The sequence below is a fragment of the Trachemys scripta genome, chromosome 6 (assembly GCF_013100865.1).
Source record: "Trachemys scripta elegans isolate TJP31775 chromosome 6, CAS_Tse_1.0, whole genome shotgun sequence".
Classification (NCBI taxonomy): Eukaryota; Metazoa; Chordata; order Testudines; family Emydidae; genus Trachemys; species Trachemys scripta.
The window spans coordinates 120,794,218-120,808,661 of record NC_048303.1 but is presented as its reverse complement, the minus strand read 5'-3'; the positions used below and the strand labels follow the sequence as shown (position 1 = coordinate 120,808,661).

At 42.6% G+C, this 14,444-nt stretch overlaps 1 protein-coding gene across 3 annotated transcripts in view; it reads right to left on the bottom strand.

Moving 5' to 3' along the window:
• The window catches only part of RNF38 (ring finger protein 38), a 200,250-nt gene that overhangs the window by 78,500 nt on the left and 107,306 nt on the right, over window positions 1–14,444 (bottom strand). The window contains exon 1 of one of the 3 annotated variants that reach the window (XR_004646069.1): window positions 7,634–7,731. The exons of the other annotated variants lie outside the window; for them this stretch is intronic. The gene's annotated coding sequence lies outside the window, so the exon portion shown is untranslated. Of the gene's footprint in view, window positions 1–7,633; window positions 7,732–14,444 lie in introns of those variants that run through there. 3 annotated transcript variants of the gene reach the window in all.

Below are 14,444 nucleotides of genomic sequence, written 5' to 3'. Positions count from 1 at the left end.
CCTTAGGCTTTGTCTAGAATAGGATTTAAATGTGTAACGTTAGGTCACATTAGCTTGACGTAACAGCTTCTAAAATGCCAGTCAAGACAAGGCAAGCCATACTTAAGCATGTGCTAAATTAGACAAGTTAAAACTTAGCTTCTTTCCTAGGCTTATACTCAACACTCTTCAATTAAGGTGCAAGAAAGCCCATTGTGCACACCTCAGATCCACAATAAATCTTCCAAAACCAAGACAAGACCATATTTGACATTCAACCACTCAACACACGCTTTCAGGCCTCTCTCTATACATCATAAAGAAGCATAAAAGGACACAACACTAATTACTGAGACTAATCTCACAACACTGAGATGGGAAAACTCAAGCGTCAAGAAGAGCCACAATACTCCTGAAATAAAAAGTATGCTCAAAAATTAAAAAAAAAAAAAAAAAAAAAAGCAAGAGAATGCAAAGGAACTAAACCACAAATATGGGAATATAAGAAAGAAAAAAACCCAACCAGCAATGGAAAATGGAAGCCTAAGAGAAAGAGGGGCAGAATATGGGTACCTTTTTGGGGGGAGGGAGGGGGAAGGAGATTTACAACAATTTTCTGTTTTTAACTCTAATTTTTTAACTGGATATAGGAGGTAACAAAATCAAACTGACACACTTGAAAGTCTGAGGAAGGGAAGAAACAATCCTAAAATTAACCACAGCGAGATAATAATGGATTGCACAACCCGATTAAGAACTATAAACAATGTATAAAATAAACCAAAAAGCTTACACTTCACAAAAAAACTGTGATTAGAATAAAATTGAGCCATTTCCCTTGTAAATTACTGACACTATCAAATCCCAAAATTGGAACAGTTTAAAAAAATTAATGGAAGTACTATAATGCGTTCACGCAGATATGCATTAAACACTGGTTTCAGACAAAGCTCCTTTGGGCACAGCCTCGCGTGTTGTGGCACAACCTGCCCGATGTATAATGCCATATATGTGGAAAGCTCATGTGGAGTTTTGCAGGATCTGATTTGGTCACTTTTTTTTAATGTACTGGCAGGGCCAGGGCACTGGGAGAATTAAAGAGGGCACAGACTGTGGTGTCTTCAGAATGCTTATGACACACTGCTTTATGTCTCCATGTCATCGGACCTGGCCAAATCACTGAATGGCTTTATTCAGTCTTTGGGCAAGACAGGCATAGATGCGAAGTAGCTAGCTTAATCTAGACTAAACTACAGTGATGTTGATTATCTGGGGAAATCAGTCAAAAAATAAGGCAAGAATACGACCTGCCCCCTTTGAAAGGGAGTCAAGTCTGCCATTCATTGGTCACGTTCACAATTCAGGGGTCTGGCTGGACACCCAGCCGCTATGCAATCAGATTAGGTCATCACTCATGTACTGCCAGGAGGTGGCGACCATTGTTTACTGATCCATATCTTTGTTACCTCAAGTTAAGACATTATGATGCACTCTACATAAGCATACATCTTAAAACTATCAGGAAACAAACTGGTGCAGAATGCAACAGTCAACTTGGTAAGCAGAGTACCTCGCAACAAGTATATTAAAACTTTTTGCATAAACAGTGGAACCTGACAGAAAAGGTTATTTTACCTCTGTTTGGCACTGGTGCAGTCACTACTGCAATACTGTGTCTAGTTTGGGTGCCCACAATTCAGGAAGGATGTTGATAAATTGGAGAGAGTTCAGAGAAGAGCCACAAGAATAATTAAAGGATTAGAAAACATACTTTACAGTGAGACACTCAAAGACTTCAACCTATTTAGTTTAACAAACGGGGTAAGGAGTGACTTGATTATAGTCTATAAGTATCTACATTGGGAACAAATATTTAATAATGGGCTCTTCAACCTAGCAGAGAAAGATATAACTCGATGCGGTGGCTGGAAGTTGAAGCTAGACAAATTCAGACCATAAATGATGTATAAATTTTAACTGCGAGAGTAATTAACCATTAGAACAATTTATCAAGGGTTATGGTAGATGCTCCATCACTGACAATTTTTAAATGAAGGCTAGATATTTTTCTAAAAGATCTGCTCTAGGAATTATTTTGGGGCAGTTCCCTGGCCTGTGTTACACAGGAGGTCAGATTTGATCACAAGGTCCCTTTTGGCCTTAGAATCTATGAACTTCTGCTCAACTGGGAATCCCATAAGCATTGGTGCTGATAAATATAAGGTGTTGGTTTGACACAAAGCTCAAACTGTTTTGAATCTACCTACCTGAGACCACCTCTCTCTCTCTTTGCACCTCCCCACCCCAATGAAGGTCAGAAGAGATTTTCAAGCTGAAGCCCCATTAGGAAGGAGTTGTTGACTAGGTGTTCTCTGTGAGAGCTTCTGGACTTTTGCATTTAATTCTTACAACCATCCATAATACTTCAAAACTTGGGGACCTTGACAACAAACCACAAAGCTAAACTTCCCCAAGCATTTGAACTGCTGGAGATGGAATTATAATGCACTGTTATATTTGGGTATCAGTTTTTATTGTACTTTTAAATAATGAGGACATCTTGTCCTTGTTTTAACATATTGTATAAATCCAAATAAATAAATATAGATAAGTGAGCATCAATTTCCCCCCTAAATTTAGTGGTCAAAATCATGTTGTCTTACCTACTGGAAACTTATGTTTGTACACCAATATAAACTTCTAAGATGGCCCTCCTGTAGAGGTTAGTTCCAAAGAACATTTGTATTTATGCTTCAAAATGTTTATTTTTTAGTAGACCACAGCATGAGATTAATGCATGTCGGTACACTTGCTGCAAAAAACACAACCACATCATCAGTTTTAGGAGTCCTTTGTAGCAGAAACGTCCCAAGCACAGGAATTTCCACAATCCTAATTTATTTACTCCCTTTTGTACCAAACTCCCTCTTGACAAGGTGAATAAAAGTTAAGCTAGAAACTGTGGAAAAAAGTAGATTCAGTTGTAATGATATTTTAGAAGCAAGAAACAGCAAATACACATCAGAAAATTACAAGTGTATTAAATCTGACTCTGCTATATATAGAGTCAAAATATGCAAACAACTTAAAGCAATAAGGTACAGTATTTCAGTAAAAGTTACCAAACACCAGAATTGTCCTTTTATGCACTCAAAATAAACAGCAGCCTTCTGTACAACAAAAGACATTTCTAAGAGACTGTGAGCAATTTCTCACAGAAGTGTCAATGTTTTCCTTTTCATAAAGAAGTAAAGGAGATGAAGATAATAAACTAAATAAACTATTGAGCAGATCTTTCTCTTTGGAACCTTTTCCTGCAGTAAAACCTGAAATTTTCCTTACACAACCACTACCATAAACTTTACTTCAGCTGTTAATATATATGAAAAACTAATACTAGTTATCTCAACAACAGTTTTGCAAACAGTAGATGAGATCAAAAAGATCTAAAATGAGGGGACATCTGCTCAGCAAAAGTAAACTACAAAATTAGATGTGGCATTTCCAAAAAATCCCAGAAAACCCAACAAAACAAATGAGGAGCACAGCCATCTCACTTAATGTAAGAGCTGCCCTACTGGGTCAGACCAAAAGTCCATGTAGCCCAGTATCCTGTCTTCTGACAGTGGCCAATGCCAGGTGCCCCAAAGGGAGTGAACAGAACAGGTAATCATCCAGCGATTCATCTCCTGTCGCCAATTCCCAGCTTCTGGCAAAACTTGAATAAGCTACCAAAAGAAAGTTACGTCTAAGCATTATCGCAGCCACAGCACACGCACTTAGGACTCCAGTAGATAAAAAATACGTCCCATTACAAAAGGAAGAAGGGAGTAACCAGAATAAGACCATTACTATGCCATTGCAAACTGCAGCCTAGAGTGAGTAGGACCCTGACCCTGAAGGTAATCTCTACCAGGAAGCCAGCCCAAGGAAGTCTGGGCCGTAGCTTAACAACACCCATTACAGATGCTCTGAAAAGAATTTTGTTTTTGTGTTACATTTGTCTCCTTTGCTTGCAAGCAAAATATCATGCTTTAAAGACTCTTAGAACCAAACCTATAAAGCCATCACAGATAGAGTTAGTGGTAGGATACTGGTCTTGTCTGCAGACACAAGGAAACCGTAATTATATATGCAAATTATATAACTTGTAAACCCTCAGAACAGCATCCAAGAGAGATGAAAAATAAATACCAGAAGGAAAATTTAGGAACTGGAAAACCTATTGAAGCAGAATGTACTTTGCAGAGTTAACTACTGACCGACTGGAAAGTGGAACTGTGCGTTTGCACTTGTTTGTGAGACTGTCGATTATGAGAAACCCCAACTATTTCCCTAATCTTAATTCACTACACTGGTCCTACAGAGAGCATAGATTACTTTAAAACGTGGTTCACCCTCCTGCATCTGGAAATAGAAAAATGTTTGCAGGAGACAGATTAAATGACAAAGCCTCCATCAATCCCACATATACTCACACACAAAGATCCCTTGGTTTTTTCCCTTGTTGCTTAGGCGGCGGTGACCGGCAGGGGGAGTGCCTTTTCAATTGTTACACGTCCACTTCGGCAGAGGGTCCCTCAGTCGTCGACGGTCTTCGGCGGCGGGTACTTCCTTCTTTTGCAGCAAGGTTTATTACCCACCGCCGAAAAGCCGCCGAAGACCATCAGCGACTGAAGGGCCCTCTGCCGAAGACTCGGACGGGTGAGTGTAACAATTGAAAAGGCGTACCCCCTGCGGCGGTCCTGATATTTTGGAATTCTCACCTGGTCACCCTACTTAGCTCCATTAGCCCCTTAACCAACACAGGATAATGAAACGAACCTCCTTCATAATGCACTTTGAGATCTATTGATGAAAAGCACTATAGAAAAACTAAGTTTTAATACTACTAGCCAGCTCTCGCAGCGCTGGCGGCGCGACTACACTCATGCTTCACAGTGCTGCCACGGCAGTGCTGGGAAGTTCTGAGTGTAGCCAAGGCCTTAAAGAGGCAACAGCTCCTACCATCACTGCATCAACACAGGTGCAGAGGAAAAGCTGTTCAGCCTGAATTTTTTAATGAAAACCCATATATTGTAAACAGTGGGGGTCTGCAGTGATGGTGATTTTGATTTATTACAGTTTTAAATGGAGCCTCAAAAAATCATAGGAATCCCATCTACAATCAGAGAAGGAGAAAATACACTTTGTAACAAACATTCTCAAACTTCAATTCAGTGTGAACCCTGTCTTATTAAAGAGTTCTGCTTGTAGATTTTTAAGGCCAGACCATTTAGATTCCCTAGTCTGACCTCCTGCATAACATATGCCAGATAACCTTGCCCCATAACTTCTGCTTGAGCCAGAGTTCTCTTTTTAAAAGACACAGTCTTGATTTGAGGACATCAAGTGATAGATTATCTATCACAGGCAACCTCCCTGCCCAACCACGATCCCCATTCATGATCAGGCTACATCTATGTGGCAACTACCACTGATCATATTATTTTCTCCATACTACTTGGAATATTTATGTATTCCATTTTAACTATTAAATGCAGTAGAGATATTTTCTCCTTAGCAAAAGATCTTCATCTGACATTCCTTTCCATCTATTCTGTTTCTCTCTCCCAACTGCACATGTTCAGCAGACTGTTCCCCTTCTTCCTCTGTCCCTTGCACCTGTTGCCTGATTCCCATCCTCTTGGATATTTCCCTTCCACTGGAGAACCTTAGCCCTCCTGGTGGTAGCCCTAAAAGCAGCGGTTTCCTCTCCTATGGAGCAGTGGTCCCTAATGGTGGCAGCAATGCTTCCTTTAGTGATGAAAAAGCTTTACTAATTTGCACTTGTTAGCCCTGCTGAGCAATGAGAACAGAAAAGAAAAAGATTGACTATATGAACAGAAATGTTAATTAAGTTCTAACTGAATGGTCATATTCTGGCCTCAGTTTCACCTGTGCAAACTAATGGAGAATACGGTTGCACAGGTATAACTGGGAAGAGAATCTGGCCCACTAAATCTTTATTACTGAAGATACGGGAGCCAGAAAAAACACAGCATGACTTGGATCTCAGAGTGAGTTTGCTGGGCTGGAGGACAGCAAAAGTATGTGTGTATGTAAAACAGCATATATTTAGGGTTGGAAGGATTAGAATTATCAATAAATGTTGATAATTGCCCATTTCACCATACATACACCAGCTGACAAAAATATTTCCATCAATGATAACTGAAATTTACATATAGACAAAGAAAAAATGGTGCTTGAGAACTCAAGAGTTTGATTTTCAAGGCCATTTTCTTTGTATATTTTATCATATGTTGGCAATTTTTACTTTTTCAATTTCAACATCTACTGTTATTAATTATCTGACCCACCATAATTTTATGCAACTGTGATAAAAGCTGAATTGATAAAAATTGAAAAAAGCTTAAATACAAATATATCTGTCAAAATTATTTTAAAAAATTGATTTCTGCCATGCCTACACATAGTTGATCTAGACATCACTGAGACCAATCTGTAAACTCATAATGCCATTTTTATAGTCAATTTTCATACTGGAACTGCACTTTCAAACATATGCATAGGCAGGAAAGTAGCAAACTTTTTTGATAATCTTTGCTTATCAAGACCCATTAGCTAAAATAGGTACATTTCCCTCTCAAGGATGGAAGCAATTTTAAAACATTCTAAAAAAATCCACACATTTCTCAGATGACTATATCTTTCTCCTCTAAAAACCCACTTTGAGTCATGTTATAATGAGACATTACGTAAATTGCACTTGTGTGTCTACCCTATTACAGCTCTATGACACTTAGGGATCACCTGGACCATCTCCTATGCATCCCAAGAAGTGGGCTGTAGTCCACGAAAGCTTATGCTCTAATAAATTTGTTAGTCTCTAAGGTGCCACAAGTACTCCTGTAGTTTTTTTGAAGACCCCCTAAGTTAGAGATTTATTTTATTATTATTATTATTTTACAAGTACAGAGCATTTCCAGGAAAACCGAGCAGTCTGCAATCAAGGAAAATTGTATAACTGATCCATATTCCTTGCAGAAACTGTCAAACAACTTATGTCCCTGCCACGCCAACCTCTCTTCTATATCCCACGGGATACTTTTTCCTTCCCATTGTTTCTCTCTCCCCCCCATTAAACACGCATTGCTTTGTGAAATCCCAGTGGAGTTGCGCGGAGGCCTAGGAGGCTCAGGGAGGATTTTAGAGACGAGGGGGGAGGGCACCAAAAGCGGGTGCAGTGTGAGAGGCGGGGGGGGGGGGGGTGTTCAGTCAAAACAAGGGCTCTCCCACCCCAGCGCTGACAGCTCACGGGGGGAGGGGAGGCTGTTTCCCGGACCGGCTCCGTCCCTCTCTCCCTTCCCACGGCGGGGGACCCCACGCCGAGCACAGGGCCGGGGCGTTAGGCTCCCCTGCTCTGAAATACCATTGACAAGCCAGGGCCCGGCACACCCAGCAGCACCGCCCGGCCCGGCCCGGGCCGGGCCAGGCCAGACCAGACAGGGGCCGAGACTCTCCGAGCGCCGCCTAGTCCCTCCCAGCCACCCCGCGCTTCGGGAAGGCGGCCCGGGCCCGGCCAGCAGCACACCCCGGAGGGGCTCGCAGTAGAGCCGCCCCCTCCCCCCACCAGCCAGGAGCCCGGTACCTGCGGCCGCTCCGCCGCCGCCCGCCCCACGGCTACCGCCAACGCGCCGCCGCCGCCGCCTCACGTAGCGTCCGAGTCCCCCCACCGCCGCCTGGGCCGGGCCTGCCCCCGCCGCGCGATCGCTTCCGGGAGTGTCGGCCCGTCTCCTTCCTGCCATCGCAGAGGGCGCTCCCGCCCCGCCAGCAACGGCGGCGCGTCACCCACCTGGCTGCCCCGCCCGCCAATCAGGGCGCGGGGAGGGGCCGCCCGGGCCCCGCCCCCTTCCGCCAAGCGCCGCGGAGCGCCCTTTGTTGTCGCTCGAGGCGTGCGCGGGGGGGACCGCAGCGAGGGGCGCGCGCCGAGGGCGCCAGCGCGTTCCACAGCCGCACGCTGACGGTGCACGCGCTCACACGAGGGCGGAGCGCGGCCGCGCTGGTGGCCCTCAGGCGGCTGCCCGCCCGCTTTAGGAGAAGGGGGCGGAGCCTCCGTGACACGCCCTTTCCCCGCCCCTTTGTTTGAGTGCCCCGCCCTCCCACGGGGGCCATTACAGCCGGGGGGGGGTCCACACTGCATTGTCCCTCCCCCATAGCCAGGGGTCCTGACCCCGCCCCCACTCCTGGGCTCCTCCCACCCCCCCCCTACAGGGGACCAGGCCTGCCCTAGGGGTCACATTCCTAGGTCTCTCCACATTAAGGTGACCAAACAGCAAATATGAAAAATCAGGACAGAGGTGGGGGATAATAGGAGCCTATATAAGAAAAAGACCAAAAAATGAGGACAGCTGGTCACCCTACTCCATATCCTCCCCTTCCCCCCCCCCCCCCCCGGGGGACTGTCCCACATCATACCCCACCCTGTCTGACATTCCTACACACGGCCATCTCCCTGTCCAGCAGCAGCTGTACCCCTACCTGAAACACCTGCACAGGCCCCTTAGGTGAGGGCCGTTCATGCAGCCCTACCCATAGTGGTAGGTCTGCCCCTCACTCTGAATATCACTGCCTGAGCCCCTGGGAGCTGCTCACCCATGCTGTGTCAGCAACAGCAACCACTTCCACATGACTGAGACTGTAAGGACCTGCCTAAAAAGTAAAGCACTGACAACACATGACCCTGAAATTACGCTGTTTGCTAATAGGCATTTGGAGTCAGGGATTTGAGAGTCAATGTCCTTTAAATGAAAACACATTCAACATAGAAGTCATTGAGAAACACACATGGAACTTACACTTTTAAAAAAAAAAGTTAACATTTAAAAAGTTACCAAAGGGACTATGGTTTTATCAAAGTATGGCATTCGATGGAGGTAGACAACCACTACAAAAGGATGTATAGAAGAAGGTTTTGGAGATAACAATACAATAGCAGAAAAAGCTTTTTTCCTTTAAAACTTTGGAAGGAATAGTACTAAAGACTCCTCAAGTTGATCCAGGCTTCCTCAAAAACAATAAAAAAGTATTTTAATCTGCACTGAAAAAAAGTCACACTTGCGTAAATGCACTTTTACAGAAAGGAATGTCAACTTCATATATTCAGCTTGATTCAAAAAATTAATATCCAGAGTTTACTAGGAATCGCTCATGCAAGGCACAAAGGTAGCAACTGTCTTTCAAGAGACAAAAGAATGAGACCTTGGGTTTGAGCTGATTTCTGGTACCTTTTTCAAAAAAAGGCTTAAAGCTGCATGATGATAAAGGAAAGTACCAGATGCCATTCCTACCCATCAAGAACAGTAAACAGAGAGCATTTTCTCTTTTACAGTCTGCTTCAGTGCACTGTACTGGTGCAAGAGCATATGCAGGTGCAGAAGATAACTGAAATGGGCAGTCATGATTCACAGAAGATGACAACAATAGGGACAGATTAGAGGCACAGAATGTACTCATGGGTAACCAACCGGTCCTCCTAGCAAAACCCAGGGTTAGCCAGAAATAAGCAATACAACAACAAAACACTTAACATCTTCTCCCCCCGTTCAGGGTGAATAAAGTAAAGAATGGGGAGGAAGGTTGGTGTGTCTTTTTTGAGAGTGGGACAACCACTTAACATTTTGGTGCTTTGACCAAAACCTATAGTCAATCACAGAGAGGAAATAATATATCCAAAAAAGCTGTCTGAGCTCAAGAAATATCAGACTAGATTACTCTGGCTTTCCATAAGGTAGAAAGTGTGCAAATGTAACAGAGGAAGAAAATCATGATACCCTTCACGCATACTTGACATTTAAATCAATCCAGATTAGTTTTTTCCAAACATTTTGTATAAGTGGATCCCACATCCTCCACCAGTATTTGGGAGCCAAAAGATTCAGCAAATTAAAGCTTTTTCCTTGGTAGCATATCTTTTTTTATCTTCTGTTTTATGCTGAATAAGATATTTCCTGCTAAATGTCCAACATCCATGCTATGCTACAGAAGGTCAGTTCCTCCCTATTCCTCCAAAAATGAAAAAACTAGCTTGGATGCTGTGGAAAATGGATATTTTTTGTGTTGAATCAGGACCAATGAGCGTGACCTCCCTTGTTCTAGCAACCTAATTCCAGCAATGATTAATAATACAAGACCATTAGTTACCCAGATCCCTTGCTCTGCATGAGACTGACATACCTCAGACCTATCTGTTGCATTTGAATAAGTGGTTTTTTACTCACGAAAGCTTATACCCAAATAAATCTTAGTCTTTAAGATGCCATCGGACTCCTTGTTGGTTTTATACCTCAGAAAAGTAGACCCGCTCCATTTGGAAAATTGAGGTCCTGATCTAACATCCACTGAAGTAAACAGAAGGATTTCTATTACGGAGTTGGCATCCTGCAGCAAACCCACCACAGTAAAGAATCCTGAACTCATTTGTGTCTGTACAGTAACAGTTACTTCCCTAGACTCGAGCAACGGACCAGTCTAGCTATTCACAGATTCTAAAGCCAAAAGGGACCATTGTGACCATCAGGTTTGACGCCTGTATAGCACAGGCCAGAGAATTTCCCCAAAATAATTTCTAGAGCAGATCTTTTAGAAAGACATCCAATCTTGATTTAATAATTGTCAGTGATGGAGAATCTAGGAACTAGGGATGATTTGGTGGAAAAGAAACTTCAGTTAGAGCAGAAGTCCATACGTATATTCAAAATACTTGTTCATTCACTTCCACTGTATTATGGGGAAAAAATCTCTGAAGTAATGACAATCTACTGTCTACATTCAAAGGATTATAGCATTACAATCTTTGGTTAAGGCATTGATAGCCGTAGCCATTATAATACTCAATATCCGTGGTGCAGTGGAAAGGGTTCTTTTCAAGTACTCTCAGTGAAGGTCTGACTCCAGATTTCTCTAACTGGTACCCATATAATTTGTAAAAATTAAACACAGAAAGTAATTGTGGGAGAGAGAGCAAATGCATTGGATGGATTCCGGTTCTGTGACCATTTTCTGGGGGTAGTTAAAAATAATCTCACAGCAAAAAGCTATTTTCTTGCTCCTGTCTGATTTACAGATTCCCCCATTCCACTGTTCTATTAGGCAGAGCTATTATTTCCCTCTACTCTTACACTGAAGAAGAGGTAGCTGTGAAAAAATGGCTGACAGACACGTCTCCCCACTTGACCTAAGGAAGGAAGTGTCCTTTTGGAAAGAAACCAACAAAATGTTTGAGATCATTGCTTCTTTGAAGCCCTCCTAAAGTCTATTCTTCAGGTCAACCAGATAAAGGCTGACCACTGTGCAACAAGAGAGCATCACTGCTTGCTCGGTGGCATTTTCCCAAGTCACTGCCAAGATGCCGGATGGTGACCTCTGGTTAGGGACTCCTCTCTTGAGTATTGGTGTAGTGCAAAGTAACGAGTGCTGATAGCAGCCACTGACGATCAACACCAGGGCTTTAAAACCAGCCTGCTGCCACAGTGATTGGGCTTTTTTAAGCCTGTCTTTCCAGTCATTCTCCCCAGCTGAATGCTGCTGGACTTCATGCTTCACTCCTCCTGCATTCCCAACACTCTATAGCAGCCTGGCAGCTGGCCAGGCAGCCTTCTCCCTCAACTCCTTTCTGGTGACTGGAGATGGAGAACCTTGCAGGGAGCTCTCTGCAAGACCTGACTCCCCTGCAGCTGCTAATGAGCATTTGCCACCATGTAGTGCTGCTGCCAGTCTCAATGGGAACCAGTGGTACCTATGCTAGACAAGGAGGAAGGGGGCTGTACTATGCAATGGACACCAGGAAGGCAAGGAGCTGACCTGACATTGCAGAGAAACTGCTTATTCCCCTCCAAGCAGGGTTGTGACAATTTAATGGTCCTCCCCACCTCTCCCAACCTACTGGGTTTATTGGGGGGGTTTCCATTTTTTTTAACTTCTAGAATACTCTGACATTTACAAACCACAGCAATCTTGCATATTGACCTCCTCCCCGACAGTCCCTGACAAAGGGGACAAGTGAGGGAAAAGAGAGAGCTAATGTGTAAACATTCAAATTCTTGTTTCTCTTCCCCACATATTTGTGGGACTTTCGGGGAAGGGGAGAATAAAGTACCAGAGACCGTTCCTAAAACAACAAAATTAAAGCCCCAATATAATTAGATCTCAAAATGCTGCCTGAAGAAAGAAGGGGAGCTACATAAGATAACTGACATTGTCTTATAAAGAGGTAACTTCTACTGACTCGACTAGTGGGGTTTTGAGCTGAATCAATAGGCACCTGATCGTATCAAAGCACATCTGTGCTCTGATTGCATGGATAGTGAAATGAAACTAAGTCAGTCTAGACTTCCAAGTTTCCACAGCAGCACATTTTCTTGTTCCCCTTTCTCACAATGCAGTATTCCACATGATGGTTTGTTGGGACATCCCCTCCAATCCATTGGCATCACATCATTTTGATTCACAGCATGAAGAACACAGCAATGAGCTATGAGAACTGGGAGCATTTAAGTATCAGAGGGTAGCCGTGTTAGTCTGTATCCACAAAAACAACGAGGAGTCCGGTGACACCTTAAAGACTAACAGATTTATTTGGGCATAAATTTTCATGGGTAAAAAACGCACTTCTTCAGATGCATGGGAGCATTTAAGTCAGTGTTCCCTAAACTGTGGAGCCTGAAGGACTAGCTGAGAGGATGCAGATGATGTATAAATTAAGATGTGAGGATGAGAATGGTTTAGTTTTCTTGAAAGGTGGCTTAGCTTTCAAAAGTTTTGGGAAACATTGACTTAACAGATCGATTTCCCTACGTTCCCATTCAGGAAAGCATTGTACAACAATACAAAGATGTTCATATTGATCAATAAACCAAGACATGCACATCCTGCCTCTTGCAGAATACATACCAAAAGTTGAATGTGCTTCAGTCTAATGTAAAAAAAAAAAAAAAAAAAAAAAATCCCCTGTAATTTTCACTAGCTATATACAATATTTCCTAATCCTCCCACTCCCGGGGAACATTACTAAACAATATTTTTAAAAATGTCTTCACCTTTCAAAGCACAAGCCAATGAAACCTGCCTCTTTGACACAGGTAAGTCATTTAATTTAGAAAGATGTACAAAACAGCCTTTTCATTTACAGACCCAAGTCATTTTATGGGACAGAAATAGTTCAGCACTACACTGTACTGAAATGTCAGAACACTTAATAAGTCAAGTGAAGACATAAGGTGCCAGAAGCTACTGTTATAGACACAATCTCATTTTCCAAGTCTTCCATCATTTCTTTCAAGACAAATGTTTTTTCTTCCCTCAAGGTTTCTTTTCACATCGGTAAATGTTACTCTTCGATTGCCACGTTCTTACTCAAGCAGTTCCAAGAAAAATCAGTGTATATGTGGTGGAGGGGAAATATCCTGGTAGTTAGTAGGATTTTAAACTATTTTAAATGTTTTTCTATATCATTCTTGGTCTGTTCTTTATCAAATCCATTTTCTTAAAAACAAAAAACAAAAAGAAACAAAAAAAGTCCTGCATACTACATGCATCCACCGATTTGGGGTGCTCAAAATCCACAGGACTGGGCCATAGAACTTGGGCTCAAACAGCATTGTCAGTTATTTTCCCACTTTCTTTCAGTAAAAAACTCTTTATATTATAGGTAAAGTGAAGTGAGCTTCAGAAACTAATTAGTAAACTAAAAATAACCCTCAAACAGCTATATCTACGCAACACTGCATATCTCTATCTTCCAGAGAGTCTGGCACAACAACTAACTCCCTCCATGTCTTTTATGGGAAATAAATATAGAGAGAGTTAAGGTTGGGTGAAACTAACAGAATTTCCTGACTTTTGGACATACATACATTTTTATATACACATATACACACACATACATACACACACAATGCTATTTCAATCACCCAGAAGTCAGGAAATTCTGTTAAAGTTTCACCCAACCTTAACTCTTCCCCATAGTGCATAACAACATCCTAGGGGTTGGTTTTATTAAAAAAGGAACTCAAAATGAAACAACTCAAAATACAACCCAAGCCTTTTCTCTATTCTTGGCTACTCTCAGCTCACAACCTGGGTCTTCTCTTTCTCTTGAGTGACTCCCATCTCCCTTATATTCGGACAGGGTGAGGAGCACTTGTAACAGAGAGTCAATGAAACATGCAACATTTTCTAGCAGGATCATCACCTGGTAACAGAGAAGGATTCTCAGGCACACACTGCCAGACAGCAAGCACCTACTGAAGACCATTATGTTCCCATCTGTTGAGGGTTCAAAGCTAGCATCCAGCAACTGATACAACCATCAACCCAGGTCACAGGTAACAGGTGAACATTAAAACTCCTGAGCTTTTACATCTGTGTGTAAACTCCATTCTAGTAACATTTCCAAAATCCAA